The 15,265-nt window shown below is 43.1% G+C and overlaps 1 protein-coding gene across 6 annotated transcripts in view; it reads right to left on the bottom strand.

The window, feature by feature from the left end:
• DGKI (diacylglycerol kinase iota) overlaps positions 1-15,265 on the bottom strand; it is a 468,554-nt gene that overhangs the window by 435,566 nt on the left and 17,723 nt on the right. The window contains exon 1 of one of the 6 annotated variants that reach the window (XM_059933293.1): positions 2,732-2,838. The exons of the other annotated variants lie outside the window; for them this stretch is intronic. The gene's annotated coding sequence lies outside the window, so the exon portion shown is untranslated. Of the gene's footprint in view, positions 1-2,731; positions 2,839-15,265 lie in introns of those variants that run through there. 6 annotated transcript variants of the gene reach the window in all.

The raw sequence follows: 15,265 nt of genomic DNA, 5'->3' as shown, positions 1-15,265 counted from the left end.
TGGAAAGCCAACCTGGAGGTACCAGCAGATTATTTCAGTGCTAAGAGCTCGAAGAATACATGGGCCCGAGCTGCGTGTCTGAGTGAGACCAGTGTTAAAAGGTACCCGCTGGACTTCCCTGGTGGCGCAGTGGTTAAAAATCCACCTGCCAATCAGGGGACATGGGTTTGAGCCCGGGTCCAGGAAGATCGCACATGGCGCGGAGCAACTAAGCCCATGCGCCACAACTACTGAATCCCACGCGCCTAGATCCCGTGCTCTGCAACAAGAGAAGCACCGCAATGAGAAGCCCGTGCACCGCAACAAAGAGTAGCCCCCACTCGCCGCAACTAGAGAAAGCCCGTGGGCAGCAATGAAGACCCAACACAGCCCTAAATAAATAAATAAATAAATAATATAAGTTTATTTTAAAAAAAAAGCCACTCTTCTCATTAAATATTAAAAAAAAAAGAAAGGTACCTGCCGATCTCTTTCTTGCCCAGTCTCTTTAAGATGTCACGTCTACTAAGTTTCTTTCCTGTCTGTGTGTGTCCCAGACCTCTCTAGCCACAGCAGAGCTAACATTAGACGTGTGCACTCGTTTGAAGGTATCAGTTGTGACAATCAGTGTCCACGCCCACACTTTACCAGCGTTTCCATATTTCAAATATCCTTCTTGGCTTCGCCTGTATTTGTCTGTCAGACCATCAGTGACATTGGTGACATTGTCTCAGAGCCTGAGAACTGAACCACATAGAAATCCTTTATCCCTTTCATTACAAAGATGAACTAACTGGAAAGTATTTTGAGAAGATGGCTTGGCTAGTGCGCTAAAGACTCTCCAGACAAAATCAAAGAAAATACATCCATCTCAAAGGCAAACAGGCAACCCGGAGACTGGAAACTGCCGTGAAGCCGGGTCAAAGTGTCATGTGGTTCCAGAAAACAATAATCCCCTGGGGTTTAAAGTTCAACAAGCATGAACTAACATTTAGAAGTCCAGGAACGTGTCATCAACACGCAAGTGCATTCCTAAAATGGCCCGGCTGCAACATTCAGCTAAGGCTTTGCTGTCTGGGTGGTTCCCTAAGTTAGTTCCTACAACACTGTTGTTTGTATACATTTCCATCTTCCCACCCCTACTCCCACCAGATTCCTACTCCAAATGTGAGTCAAAACTCAGGAAAAACTCAACACAAGTGTATTACACAAAATTCATGCACAGGTAGCTTTTATTTCTGTGCTTGTTAACAGCTAATAACACAATTAGAAAAAATGCTAAACTTTAAAATAACTTTTTCCTCCCCCTCCAATGCCCTAACCACAGCAAAGTCATTATCAAATAAAACTATTTCAACAAAAACAAAACCATCCCAGCTGCACAGAAGTGAAAATTTCCATTGGACTTGTAGAGATTCTGAGGCACAGACAGGTCAAGTGCTTTAGCCAGGGTCAAAATCGTGATCAAAGGCTGAAACAAGACTTGGAAATTTCAACTCCAGCTTCACTCAGGACCTGTTGCTCCAAGCCCCGCTTGATGTTACCTCTTAACGTAGCTACTGAGTCCGGCCTACATTTAAACACCTACTCACAGACGTTACGCCAGATAACGCTCCTCAACGAAGCTGTGTTCTCAGACCCACATCTTCATACCCACACAGAGAATCCGAGAACTTCAGACGGCAAGGGATCCTAAAAATCATCTAGGCCAGCCTCCTCATTCAGTAAATTGGCACAGTCCTCCAAGCCCACCACCAGCCCTCATCACCAATAAGGAGAGGTTCAAACACACCTTATGATGGACGGAGTCGCACCCTTCACCCTCTGACCCTGTGTATTTCTAGATGCACGGCCTGCCAGCCCACTTTCACCTGCAACCTAGGACCAACAAACAACTTGCCTTTTCTAGAACACACCATACTTCTTCAAACCTCCACGACTATGCTGTCACCGCTCTAGAGCACACTTCCTTGTGTGCCTCCAGAAGCAAGCTTCAGCAACCGGATCGAATGTCACCACCACTATAAAGCATTCTCTGACCATTTCAGACAGCACTATCGCCCCTTCTTCCATCATCCCATGATGCTTTTTACATGCTTCTGACGTAGTTCATTTCTCATCATGGAACTCTGTGTTGTTTGCAATCTGTCTTCTGCCACCGGAAGATCAGTTTCTTGAAGGTATTGACACTATTTCATTCATTTTCATCACCTTTGCATCTAGGCTGGCACTCGGGGACCTCTTTATAAAATCAGAGAAATGAGATAAAGAGAAATAGGGGAAAAAAAGGCAGAGGGTGCTAAAGTCAGAGCATTTAAGAAACTTGCTCAAGATCACCCAAATGGACACATGGATTCCACGTCAGGGGCCCCGTCGCATGGGGTCACACAGACCAGGAGACACAAAGTCACTTCCCCATCACGCAACACCCCGCATCCACCTCCTTCCCTCCTTTCCTCTCCACCACAACACAGTTTCCGGTTCTAAGCAGAGTTTCTCACCCACAGTTCTGCCACACTCTGGTGGGGACACTTGCAAATGACAACAGCTGAGAGAAGGTTGAACCTTCCAGAAGCAGAGAAGAGAAGCTGAGGAAGGCACCCAGGTGAACAGTTTAGACAGGAGTCTGCATGCAAGGCTGCTGGGCCAGACGCTCAGGAGGAAGAGATACACGCCCCTCTCCCAGCAGTTGCTACTGGGACCACGATTCCACCACCAAACCCCCTTCCTCTTAACCTTCTAGCATACCAACCTCAAGGACAGTGTCTCTGGGGGCCCTGGGTCTTCTTGGCTCCCTCTCCAACGTCTGGAAAAGCCCCATGACTGAGCACGGCCTCTCCTACTTGCAAGGAAAGCCAGCCAGGAAACCCAGCCAAGAGATTAGCCAGCTGGCAGCAGCTCCGGGCTGCGCCTGTCTGAGTGCAGACCAGCCTCCCGGCACTGTGCAAGGGCCTCCCTGGCCCGGAATCCGGGCTTTGCAGTCCACAGCCGGCCTCCCCTGCAAGTGTCAGAACGATCCACCCTCCTCTGGGGCCTGGCCCAGAGAGAGCAGCTCCATCCCAGCCGCTGCCAATTTGCACCTCATTAGCAACAGTCTCTCCCCAGTGATGGGCCTTCAGAAATCCCAGGCTGAGCACCTCGTTGGTGCTAAATGAACTCTGGGTGTTTGGGGAGAACGGCAGCTGAGTTGCTGGGAGAATGACAAGTCTGAGGGCTTCCCAGAAAACCAGGGGAGCGCAGGCTACAGACAGAAGACAGACAGGAACATTGAGTCTGGCAGAAACCAGTGGTTCAAGGTTGGGAGGGGCTGGCAATCAAAGGGATAGACTGAAACTTTAGCTGATGGCTGCAAGACAAATGGTGAGCTGAAAGAATGCAACAGGATTGTGCAGAATGCAGAGGGGAGTCACAAGAGGTACGTCCTCCACTTGGATGCTTGAAAGATGATGCAAAATTACCCATCCCCCCTCTGGCACAGAGCAAGTTAAGAGAGATGAAACACCTGTGAAACTCCTAAAAGTCTTTTAGAAGCAAGAGGCACTAAGGACATTATTGTCTGTTCAAAAATTCTAAAGAAATACATTGACTTGTCTAATTTTCTATTGTCCTTACTGTGGAAGAACAGAGTGAGAACTTTCAGGTCCCCGTGATGAAATGGGCACACACCTTTATCTCACCTCCCTCCAGAAACTCCCACTGAAATGAAAGTAAAGGAAATAAAAGACATAACATCACAAGAAAAACGGAAAAGGCACGATGACAGCAAAAGGGATGACGACAAGATTTTGGGGAGCCAGGGGAGTGAATTGGGTAGAGGTAACCACGTGTAGGCAGGGCAGAGGAGGCTGGAAATTAAGTGTATGAAGGAGGAAGAAAAAAATCCAGAGGTGGATTCACCCTGCAGAGCTCCAGAAAAGGTCAGGAACTTGAGGCACCAAGTACCACTGAAGGGGAGGGTGGGAGAAGGGGCCGAAAGCCTTCACGGAGACTACTTAGAGTACCATCCCGAGCAGCCTGGTGGGTCCTCCTGGCACACACAGCCCGGAGTCTGGAGATGTAGTTTCTGAAGGATCTTAAGCCAGAGGCGAACTAGAAACACCAACCACAACTGGGTGTGAAGACGAGACCCTCCACTGCAAGCTGAGAGATCAACTGAAAATCTGTACAATGAATAATAAAAATTCCAGCCCCAGAGAAATACCAGTTAGATGTTAACCTAGGAGGAGGAAAGTGGAGCATTCTTCTCTGAGGAAACAGAACAGAAAATATGAATGTTTAGTGTTTTCCCGATAAAAGAAAACCAGGTCCCCAACCAATCACTCCACGGTGGAGCTTAATGGTCTAACAAGTTGCAAATATAAACACATGGAGCTTCCATTCAGCCTTTGGGGCTGCTCTCTTCAATGTGACTGGATCATCAGACATTTGAACAGAGTCTCCAACATGAAAAGAAGATACTAAAAAGAAAAAATTTTCTGGAGAAAAACAGAATTATTACAGGGTTAATAAAGCATCCAGAAAATATCATTAATATCCTCAGAGATAAGAAGATATTAAAGCCATGAAACAAGAATGGAATGCTATAAAAATGAGCACTAGAAAGCAAGAAAGAGCTCTTAAAAATTAAAATAGGACCACATAAAAAATGAAAATCCAATAAAAGAATGGAAAATAAATGAGGAAATCTCCCAGAAAGCAGATAAAAAGAAAGAACTTTAATAGAAAAGAAAATCAGAGGAATAGTCCAGAAGATACAATAGCTTTTTGATATCAATTCCAGAAAAAAAGCAATTGGTAAAATGCAGGGGAAGAAGATATTCTCTTTCACCCTCAAAACTAATACCAGAAAATCTCTTACAACTCAAAGTTTTCAGATTGAAGAGATCTAAAAAAGCCCCCAAGGGAGGGTGGGAGGGAGACGCAAGAGGGAGGAGATTTGGGGATATATGTATATGTATAGCTGATTCACTTTGTTATATAGCTGAAACTAACGCACCATTGTAAAACAATTATACTCCAATAAAGATGTTAAAAAAAGTAAAAATAAAAAGCCCTCAATACCGTATATATATCTGCCATGCTAAGGCACATCAGTTCTGAAATTACTAAATAGTAGATATAAAGAGAAAAAAAATGTTTAACCCAGAGAGAAAGAAAAACACAAAGTTGTTGAGAATCAGAATGGAATTGGCCTTCTCCAGTGCAATTACGGAAGCAGAGCACCAACAAGGAAATGTCTTCACCGTTCTGGGGTGAAATTCTTTCCAGTCTAGAACTCCATACCCTGAAAAACTCTCAATCATGTGTGAAGGTAGAAAAAAGATATTCCCAGACATGAAAGGACTCAAAATATCTACCTCCTATGCACCCTTTCCCAGGATGTGTCCCACTTCCTGGGAAACTTTTTCAACTCAGTCGTCTAAAAATATGATGAAAGTTCCTGGAAAAAACCCATCCAGGGATGTGGTATTGTTGTTCTTGAAATTGTTGTGTGTTCCACCAAACGAGGTAGAAATCAAAGGAGAAGATATGAAATCCAGGAAATCTAGAAAATGGGGGATTCAATTATGGGAAACAGCAATGAGAAATCAAGAAAATGGCAAAAAAAAAAAAAAAAAAAAAAATGGGGGTTGTGCTCCCAAACAGTCCAGGAGGGGCGAGATAAAGGAGGGAACCGGGAGGGCTGCCAATAAGAAACTGATACATTACTTGACACATTTAAATGTAATTGAAAATTTATGTTTCTGTTAAGAAGTGTGTGGAAGAATGAGAAATAAGCCTACGTAAAAATAATTTTTAAAATGAAACCAATAATACAAGAAAGGAAATGCCTTCACTAGCACACTGGGTGGCTCAGTTGTGCATGAGATTTACAACGTCAATAATACAAGCATTTATGCACAATTTAAATAAAACTGTGATATGAAGGTATTGGAAGGATTAAAGGAGGTATACGTGCAGGTGGAATAAAAGAGAACTAAATCCTCACCTTCTCGTAGGAAACAGTTGAGAAAAATTACAAAACAGCACTCAGTGGCATATTATTAAAAACATAAATGTAGACTCCAGAGGAAACTGCTAACATATCACAGCAGCTTTGGGGAAACAGGAGTACAGGAGAGAGAGGGAGAAGGGAACTGCTGGGTTGGGTTGTAACCCTGTGGGTCTAGTTAACTATTAACCGTGCGTTAAACCATGCTTATGGATTACTTTGTTTAAATATGTATCATATTTTTAAACTAAGCAAAAAGTTGGCTGATCCTCACATACCCGCATTTGCACATCTCCAGAATGACATGTACCCTTAGCAAATGTAAGCTCCAGAGCCCTCATGAAGAAACTGAATTATGAGACATAATAATTCACATTCACAAGGTCTTCACATTCACAAGGTCTGAGACATTCACAAGGTCTTCACATCACTCCATGGCAGATGCACACAGGCGATTCAGCACGGTGGTGGAATAGTGATATCTGGCATTTATATAGGACTTTACAGTGTACAGGGTGCACACATCATGCCATTCAGTCAAAACAAATATGCTGTGCAGGAGGCATCACCAGCCTCACTTTTCAGACAAGGACACTGGGGGTCGGCGAGATCGAGACCTATCTGAGGGTTAGCAAGTGACACATGAACAAGCAGACCCCACTTACACACACACACACACACACACCTCCCCCCAACACACACTCGGGGAGCAGGTAGTAGTATTTTCTAACACGGAGGGACAGGGACACATTAACCGATTTGGTTTTTAATTTTAATTTTATTTATGCCTTTCTCAATCTGGGGCGGAGAGGAGTAAACATTTTTGAATGAAGGCTATCAGGAAAAAAACCAAAAAACCATGGGTTATATTTCTTTTTCATTTTAAACAAAACTGGTTTCACTGAGTAACATGGAAAGAAGTAGGAAGTTCTGCATCTTAGAACTTCCTAAAGTTCTAAGCTCTACGTAAATCGAATAGAATTATGACATTGCGTGGTAGTCATTACATTATTAATAACTAGATTTGGTTGAAAAGTAAAGAGAGTCTCCTAATCTTAAGGCTGAAGTTACTTTGCGGGCTGTATCCTCACATCAGACAGCTCATGTGGGCCTGTGGACCCAAGACTCCTCTTCACTCCGGCTGGCCTGGAGCCAAGATCCTATTCTTGCCTGCATCTTAATACTAGTTTGATCTCAAAGTTGCTCCCTCTTCTACCCTATTTTCCTCTATTGTCCATTTATATGAGAAAAATGATGATTTTCCAAAATGCAGGGCATGAGCCAGCTCTCAGGCATTGCGATGCAATGTACATAACGCAGAGTATAAGCTGGACACCGTCCTAATCCTTCAGGAACAGGCATGAAAGCCAGGGGACAGAATTGGCCACACTGACTTTCCACCACAATGCTGCACTCCATTTACTGAAGATTAGGTCTGAAAAGAGTGTGCAGTTTGCAGCTGAAAGCAAATCTTTCCTAGCTGCAAAATTATCTGTGTTTCCATTAACTGGTCCAGCCAATCTCTGTTCACGTAATAGTGTTAGGCAGGAACACAACTCTCTGACAGGGAACAGTGTTTAAGCTGCTTGACTACTATTTTCTAATAAATTCAGAATACATATTTCTCCATTAATTTGTTCAGTGATTTCTAGGTCTTGGAATCTGGGGAAAAAATCTTTCCACTTCATTAAAAAAAAAATTCCGGAGACGTGAATTTGGGGAGTTTCTCCAAACACATTAGAGAGAAATTCCCCAGCTCAGAGGCAAGCCAAATCCCCAAGTTTTCTGTGTAGTCACCGTTTCGAACTTAGGACGATGTTGTTTAGCTAAAGTATTAATGAATGACATCAAATCTAACCACTTACTATACTACTTTATGTAAAACTGAGTTTTGTGTTCAGACTCTGAGGACATTCTCCTTTTTCTGTCTTTCCCAAACTCTCATGAATTTGAGAGCCACCCTCCTTCCTCCTTCCGACTGTCCCAGAGGCATGAGAGGAGCGTGGCTCTCGGCCATCATGGCCACTGCAGACAGAATAGGGATCTGCCTTCCTTCTTCATGCCATGGGGGAGGCAGGGAAGCTCACGCCCACTCTGGATGTTGAGTGGCAGGGCAGGGGAGAGGTGTCACTTCTGTAACAATGACAGTGGCTCCAGAAGGGGCCCTGGCAATGAACCCAGGGAGAACAAGGACTTCCCCACCTTTGGGTACAGAGTATCTGCCCCAAAACTTCCAATAGCTCTCTATTAACTACAAAATCCAAATTCTTCCAATGGTGTTCAAGGCCTTCTGTAATGAGCATGTAACTTACCTTCCTCGCCTGGACTTCCACTACATACCTCCATGCACAAAGCAAAATTATTCGACGATTCACACTGCTTCCCAAATACAACACACGTTTCCACCTACCGGTTCCTTTCTCATTCAATTCCTGCGGCCTGGATTGTCTTCCATACCTGCCCTCCTGTGTCCCATCTCTTCCTTCAATCTCCAAGAAAACAGCTCCCAACCGAAACTAACCACTCTCCCCTCTTTTGTGTTCCTACAACCCAGATATGATCATGTGCATCACTTTATGCCTGCTGTTTACCTTTGTTCAAGCTGCTGACATCTAACAAGTACAGAGTAGACAGAACTCCTTGTAAAGGTCTTTTATACATGGATTTCTAGGTAGTGGAACCTGTTTAAAGCTTCCCCTCCTTCAAGATATTCAAATGATCAATGGGGGGATGCTGTTCAAAAGAGATTAGAAATAAATGGACTGTGTTTTGAAATTCTGTTTCTAGTTTGCCATTTAGAACTTAGGTTATGTTCACACACCTCTATGTTCATAGCAGCTCTACTCACAATAGCCAAGACGTGGAAACAATCTAAATGTCCATCGACAGATGAATGGATCAAGAAGATGTGGTACATATATACAATGGAATATTACTCAGCCATAAAAAGGAATGAAATAATGCCCTTTTCAGCCACACGGATGCAACTAGAGATTATCATACTAAGTGAAATAAGTCAGAAAGATACAGACAAATACCGTATGATACCACTTATATGCGGAATCTAAAATATGACACAAATGAACCTACTACAAAACAGAAACACTCGCAGACGTAGAAAACAGACTGTGGTTGCCAAGGGGGAGTGTGGTGGGGGAGGGATGGATTGGGAGTTTGGGATTAGCAGATGCAAACTATCATATATAGAAAGGATAAACAACAAGGTCCTACTGTATAACACAGGGAACTATATTCAACATCCTGTGATAATCCATAATGGAAAAGAATATGAAAAAGAATGTATATGTATGTATAACTGAGTCATTTTGCTGTACAGCAGAAATTAACACATTGTAAATCAACTATACTTTAAAAAATAAATGTTAAAAAAAAAGAATGGTATGTTTTCTGTATTGAACCAGTGGTATGAACAAAGCCACTTTACCTATCTCCACCTAGCTATGTTCTCTTCCTTCTTCAAGGCACATTGAACCATCACCTGCTCCAGAAGATCTTTGCCACACCCTTCCTCTGGCCTCCCACACCCTGCCCCCAGCATCCTTCTATCTCTGTGTTTCTCATTCTGTACTGTTTCAGCTCAACTCATTGCCTCTCTCCCTCGCTAGACCATAAATTCTTGGTAACAGAGATTCTTATTTTTCTTTTATTTCTAGCACTTAGCATAGTATTTAGCACGCAGTAGGCACTCAAAACATTTTTTGTTTCCCCAATAAGTTATAAGCAACTTGAACCAACTTTAAGGGAGAAATCATATATTATTTAACTTTGGATTCCTCACCGAGGGCTTGAAATCGTGCTTTGCACGTGTAGCGAGTGAGTATCCCATGACTATTCTTATCAAACAGGTACATTTTTATCCAGGGAACTGCTTACATTATAAAACATAGGTGAGAAAAACCCAATGTTTCTCCCAGTGACACCTTTTTTTTAGTACTTTTTTCTGATTTTCAATATCAAGACTTCAAAGAAAGCACTCAGTGAGGGGGAGAGTCTCAGAGACCGTTGAGATTCACGTATTTCGTTTCTCATCTCTAAAGCTTCTCTCCTTTTCCATTTCTCAACATCCTCACAAATTATCTCACTCCCTTCGGCAGGAGATGCACGTTACTCGGGTTATTTTTAGAACACCCTTGTGTGCAGTATTGGCAGTTCAAAGCACCAGAGAGAATCCACACAAACACACAAGGATTCTCCTGGGGCTTTCGCTTTGTCCTTGAAGCTCTTTTCATAGCTTTCTAAGGTCTTTCCTGTAGGAGCCAGGTGAGCCACATTAAAGGTTTAAGTCCAGGCTTTTACTTCCGTGCCTCCCTGGTGAATTTACAATAAATACTGAATGCCATGGGAACTAATGCTAAGAATAAAACAGGGCATTATAAGCAATTTCCATGACATGGACAGAATCTGAAGCTACACGTCCATACTCCAAGTTTACACCCTGTATCTTGGGCCATGCCCTTGCCTGAATTTCAGGAATCTATGAGTAGAGAAGCAGTACTGCTCTTCCCCCACCCTTCACTCTACGCCCAGATGCAACTAGTACAAGCTGAGCTAAGTATTTTCGATGACAAAACAGCCAGTGCATCCAAAAGTCACAGAACATGTTCCCTCCCGTACAGAGACATGTGTGTCTGGCAATGCAGGGGAAGATGCAGTTTACAAAGAAAAGAGAAGACAAACCCCACCTCTACTCTTGTGGAAATCAGTCACCACTGTAGTGAGGAGGGGAGGAACACATGACAAGCAGGATGATGGAAAACACCCAGAATGTCTTTCACTTTTTCCCCATCTACAATGCTCTCGCCTTCCTAGCTATACCTCTAAAGTGTAACTTCTTAATTATGGAACTAGACTTCTTAATTCAAGGACTGTGTCATTCAAGGTTGTTGTTTATGGATGACCAGCTAGAGGTTTCTGTAGGTTTGATAAATTAGTGCCTTGACACTAATCCTTCAAAGCAGCACCATTCAGTAGAACTTTCTGCAGTGATGAAAATGGTCTACACCTGTGCTGTTCAATAGGGTGGCTACTATCACCCATGGCAATTAAGCAGTTAATATGTAGGGAGTGTGACTGAGGAACTGGATTTCAAATTTAATGTATTTAACTGCTCTTGAGAGGCACAGGTGGCTCGTGTCCACCATATTGGACAGCCCTAACTGGAACAGTAAAATGCTCTCCTCTGGACAAAATAAGTAATCTTCTTGACCACCAAATATAGGCTTAGCCAAAGTACAGATGGATTTCTTTATCAGCTCTGTGTCAACTCACTAAAAGAAAGTTCACCCAAACCTCTCAGACAAATAGCTTAAGTCAGTTTTAGAAGAGCTGACCACAGGCATTTCTCTGTCATCAGTAGGGTCCAGGGGAGGGCAGGACAGGCGTAAGTCTGAAAAATAGAGATAATAGTAAATAGTAGTTGAGAGAGAGCTTTCCCTTTCTTATTTAGGAAAGAAAAGAGAAATAAAGAGAGGGAAGGAGGAGAAATCTTGAACATTCTAGAAGTGTTTGGTGTCTAAAGTAAATATAAAACATGCCAAATAAACATTTAGCCAAACTGAAATGACGAATCTTAAGTGAAATGTCTGCAAACTAAGCAAAACTATGGAAATGTCATCAGTAATTTGTTGAATTGGCAGTCTGGAAATTTGGCTTTTGGAATGAGTTTTACAGCAATTGGCCTGCACCCATGCAAATCCATATACTCATGGCAACCAATGGCCACAGCAAGGGAACTAAGTCCCCCAGAGCCATACCTACACTTGTGCAGATGGTGTCTTGCACTAGGGCATCCAGACAAGGGTCAGGTGGAGATTGAAATCCAGCCTAAGTGCCACCCGCCATATGCCAAATCCTAGCTCTCGGGCTGAACAGAGCTTGGGAGTAAGGGAAGATTTTTGTTCATTTGTCCACCTAGACTTGAGATCTGTTTTCAATTCTAACAAAGACATCATATGCGCTAGTGGTAGACCTGGTTAGACCACATTTTTAGTTTACTGCTCAGTTCTCATAAAGAAGGCCATATATGGATAAACTAGTATGCTCTCAAATTAGGAATAGCCAGAAAAGGGAAGGTGATTCAAAATCACCTTTAGATAAAAGTGAAGAATAAAAGTGGAGATGGTTTAGTCCAAAGAAAAGAGGGCTAAAGAAAAATGTGATACCTGACTTCAAATATTTGAAGACCTATCATATAGAAAAATGAGGAGGGGAATTCCCTGGTTAAGAATCTGCCTGCCAATGCAGGGGACACAGGTTCGAGCCCTGGTCTGGGAAGATCCTACATGCCACAGAGCAACTAAGCCCATGCACCACAACTACTGAGCCTGTACTCTAGAGCCCGCGAGCCACAACTACTGAAGCCCACACACCCTAGAGTCAGCGTGCCACAACTACTGAGCCCACATGCGGAACTATTGAAGCCCTCATGCCTAGAGCCCGTGCTCCGCAGCAAGAGAATCCACCGCAATGAGAAGCCCACGCACCGCAACGAAGAGTAGCCCCCGCTCACCACAACTAGAGAAAGCCTGCACGCAGTAATGAAGACCCAACGCAGCCAATAAATAAACAAATAAATAAAATTTTAAAAGAAAGAAAAAGGAGGAGGGTTATCCTGACTATCCCCCAGAAGTGAAACTGTAACACCAGTAGGTAAGAAATAAAGGAGTCCATTTTGGACTCAGTATGGAAACAACATGGTATAATAGGAAAAAATGTGAGCTTTGGGTGACCTAGAAATGAGTCTGAATCCTGACTCCATCAATTAATACCTCTTTGACTTGAAACAAATTATTTCCCCTCTGTAAGATTCAGTATACTTGTCTGTATAATATAAATAACTAACTCAAAGTTTGGATAATTAAATAAGAGAACAACAGAAACGGAGGCACAAAGTACCTAATTCATGCTAAATATACATGAAATGGTAATACTTTAGTTTTTTCTATAACAACACTTTCTAACAGTTAGATCTAACCAACAGGATCTCCTTAATGTAGCCAAGAACTCCTGGCATGGAAGACAGTCACCAGGAGAGGCTGGTGGACTTTTTGCAAAGATATTTTACCAGGTTTTTTTGTTTTGTATTTTTAGTTGCAAAAAATAGAAACCAACCCTGGTTAACTTAAACAAAAAGGAACTTCATTGGAAAGATGTTGGATAGTTCACAGTTCAGTAGAAAGGCTGGTGACCCATGCTTGGAAAGGGCAGGAACCAGGGCAGCAGGAACTGCCCTACCGGGGCGCTGCTAACGGAAATGAACAAACTGGCACTTCCTTTGACAGTCCTCTAAGAGGCCAAGTCCAAAAGAGTCCGTGTCCAAGCTCACGTCTCACGCCTTAAGGAGGAATGAGGGTGGTGAGAGCAGCCACCTACAACAACTCCCAAAGACCTCACTGCCTTCCACGGTACAGAGCCAGGCACCGTGATGTACAATCCCACAAGACTGCACACAACAGGGTAGAGGTAATTCCCAAAAGGAAAACAGGGTATATTTATACGAGCATATGGCCCGGAGTAATGCTTAAGGGCACTAGCCAGAGAGCTCTTCTGGCATTTGAATCCTGGCTCCCAAGCTCGCTATCTGTGAGGCCCTGAGATGTTACTCTGTGCCTGTTTCCTCTTCTGTAAAACTAAACAGCAATCACACCTACCTCATAAGGCTATTGTAAGAATTAACAGAAATATTATATGTAAAGCACTCAGCACAGTTCCTGGCACACAAAGTACGGCCTCATAAATGTTGTTATTATTATTGATATTGCCATTAATAATGCTGAGAGTACTTCACTGAGCACCTCCCAGATACGCTTTTTCTGAGAGACACTTAGCATCTTGCTTCTCTATGGTTTCCTACCAGGCCAAGAAGTCAATTATTTTAGTCCTCTCCTCCCCGGTCCTTCTTGACTTGATTTTCCCATGTGGATAATGGGTTCCTATAACGCCAGAGATGCTTCACCAAAGCTGTTTTGAGTAATTGTAAAAAGCGCACAGTGAAATATATGAGAAGCACTAATTGCTGGAGAGACGCTGAAAACCACCACGCTACACAACCCAGCTCCTCAGTGGGAATAACCGTTCACCCTTTGTGAACAACGTTCATCCATGTGTTACTCCTTCCGAAGATGACTTTTAGTTCCTGGAAGAGGTACTTTGCCGTAAATGGGAGGGTAATTTACTGGAAGTTAAAGACCAGTTTCCAAGCATCCCATCTGCTCCCGGAAAGAGGTATTTTCTCCCAAATGGCCTGGAGAGAGGGACTAAGGGGTGATGGTGTGCAGTGCACTCTTAGAAAACAACAACAAAGTTTGCTCTCTGGAGACAAGATACTTGTCTAGATACATACAGGTTTCACCACAGTCTGTCTAAGCTAGAACAGAGACGGCGGAAATGCCTGGAAAGGCAGGACCCTGAGCTCCCACACATGGATCATGCAGCCTTCAAACTTAATGACAGTGCAACTAAAAAAAACAGATCACCTGCCAGCTTTGTACTCTGACATCTCCCCTTTTACACCCACACTTATAGGGACATTAAATACATATCTTCCTCGGATGCCCCGACTCTTCTTCCTGATAAACTCCACGACTTGTGCTAGCCTTATACAGTACTTTCTTTTGTCTTCATTTTTTATGTTTTTATTAAAAACATTTATTCTTATTACAAACGGAATACACAGCGATTGTGGAAAATTTAGAAAATACTGAAAAGTTTAAAGCAATGAAAACCTATCATTTGACTTTTGTCTTCATTGTAAGAGCCTTGAGTTGCCTGCAAAATCTCAATACAGTGAAATCTTGGCCACAATCCAACTCCTTGACTGCAACCAAATTTTGCGTTATGCCATATTACTTCAAAAAACAGAATTCACAACTATCCAGAGTATCCCATCAAGATGTTACCGGTTCACGTCAGATATGGCCTCAAAAAACATACCTGGGGCTTCCCTGGTGGCGCAGTGGTTGAGAATCTGCCTGCCAATGCAGGGGACACGGGTTCGAGCCCTGGTCTGGGAAGATCCCACATGCCGCGGAGGAACTGGGCCCGTGAGCCACAACTACTGAGCCTGCGCGTCTGGAGCCTGTGCTCCACAACAAGAGAGGCCGCGATAGTGAGAGGCCCGCGCACCACGATGAAGAGTGGCCCCCGCTTGCCACAACTAGAGAATGCCCTCGCACAGAAACGAAAACCCAACACAGCCAAAAATAAATATAAAAATAAATTTTTAAAAAAAACAAAAGAAAAAGATTGTAGGTGTTATTATATTAAAAAAAAAAA

The sequence above is a fragment of the Balaenoptera ricei genome, chromosome 9 (assembly GCF_028023285.1).
Source record: "Balaenoptera ricei isolate mBalRic1 chromosome 9, mBalRic1.hap2, whole genome shotgun sequence".
Taxonomy (NCBI): domain Eukaryota; kingdom Metazoa; phylum Chordata; class Mammalia; order Artiodactyla; family Balaenopteridae; genus Balaenoptera; species Balaenoptera ricei.
Note: the sequence above shows the minus strand (reverse complement) of the source record. Positions and strands in the feature narration are given on the sequence as shown.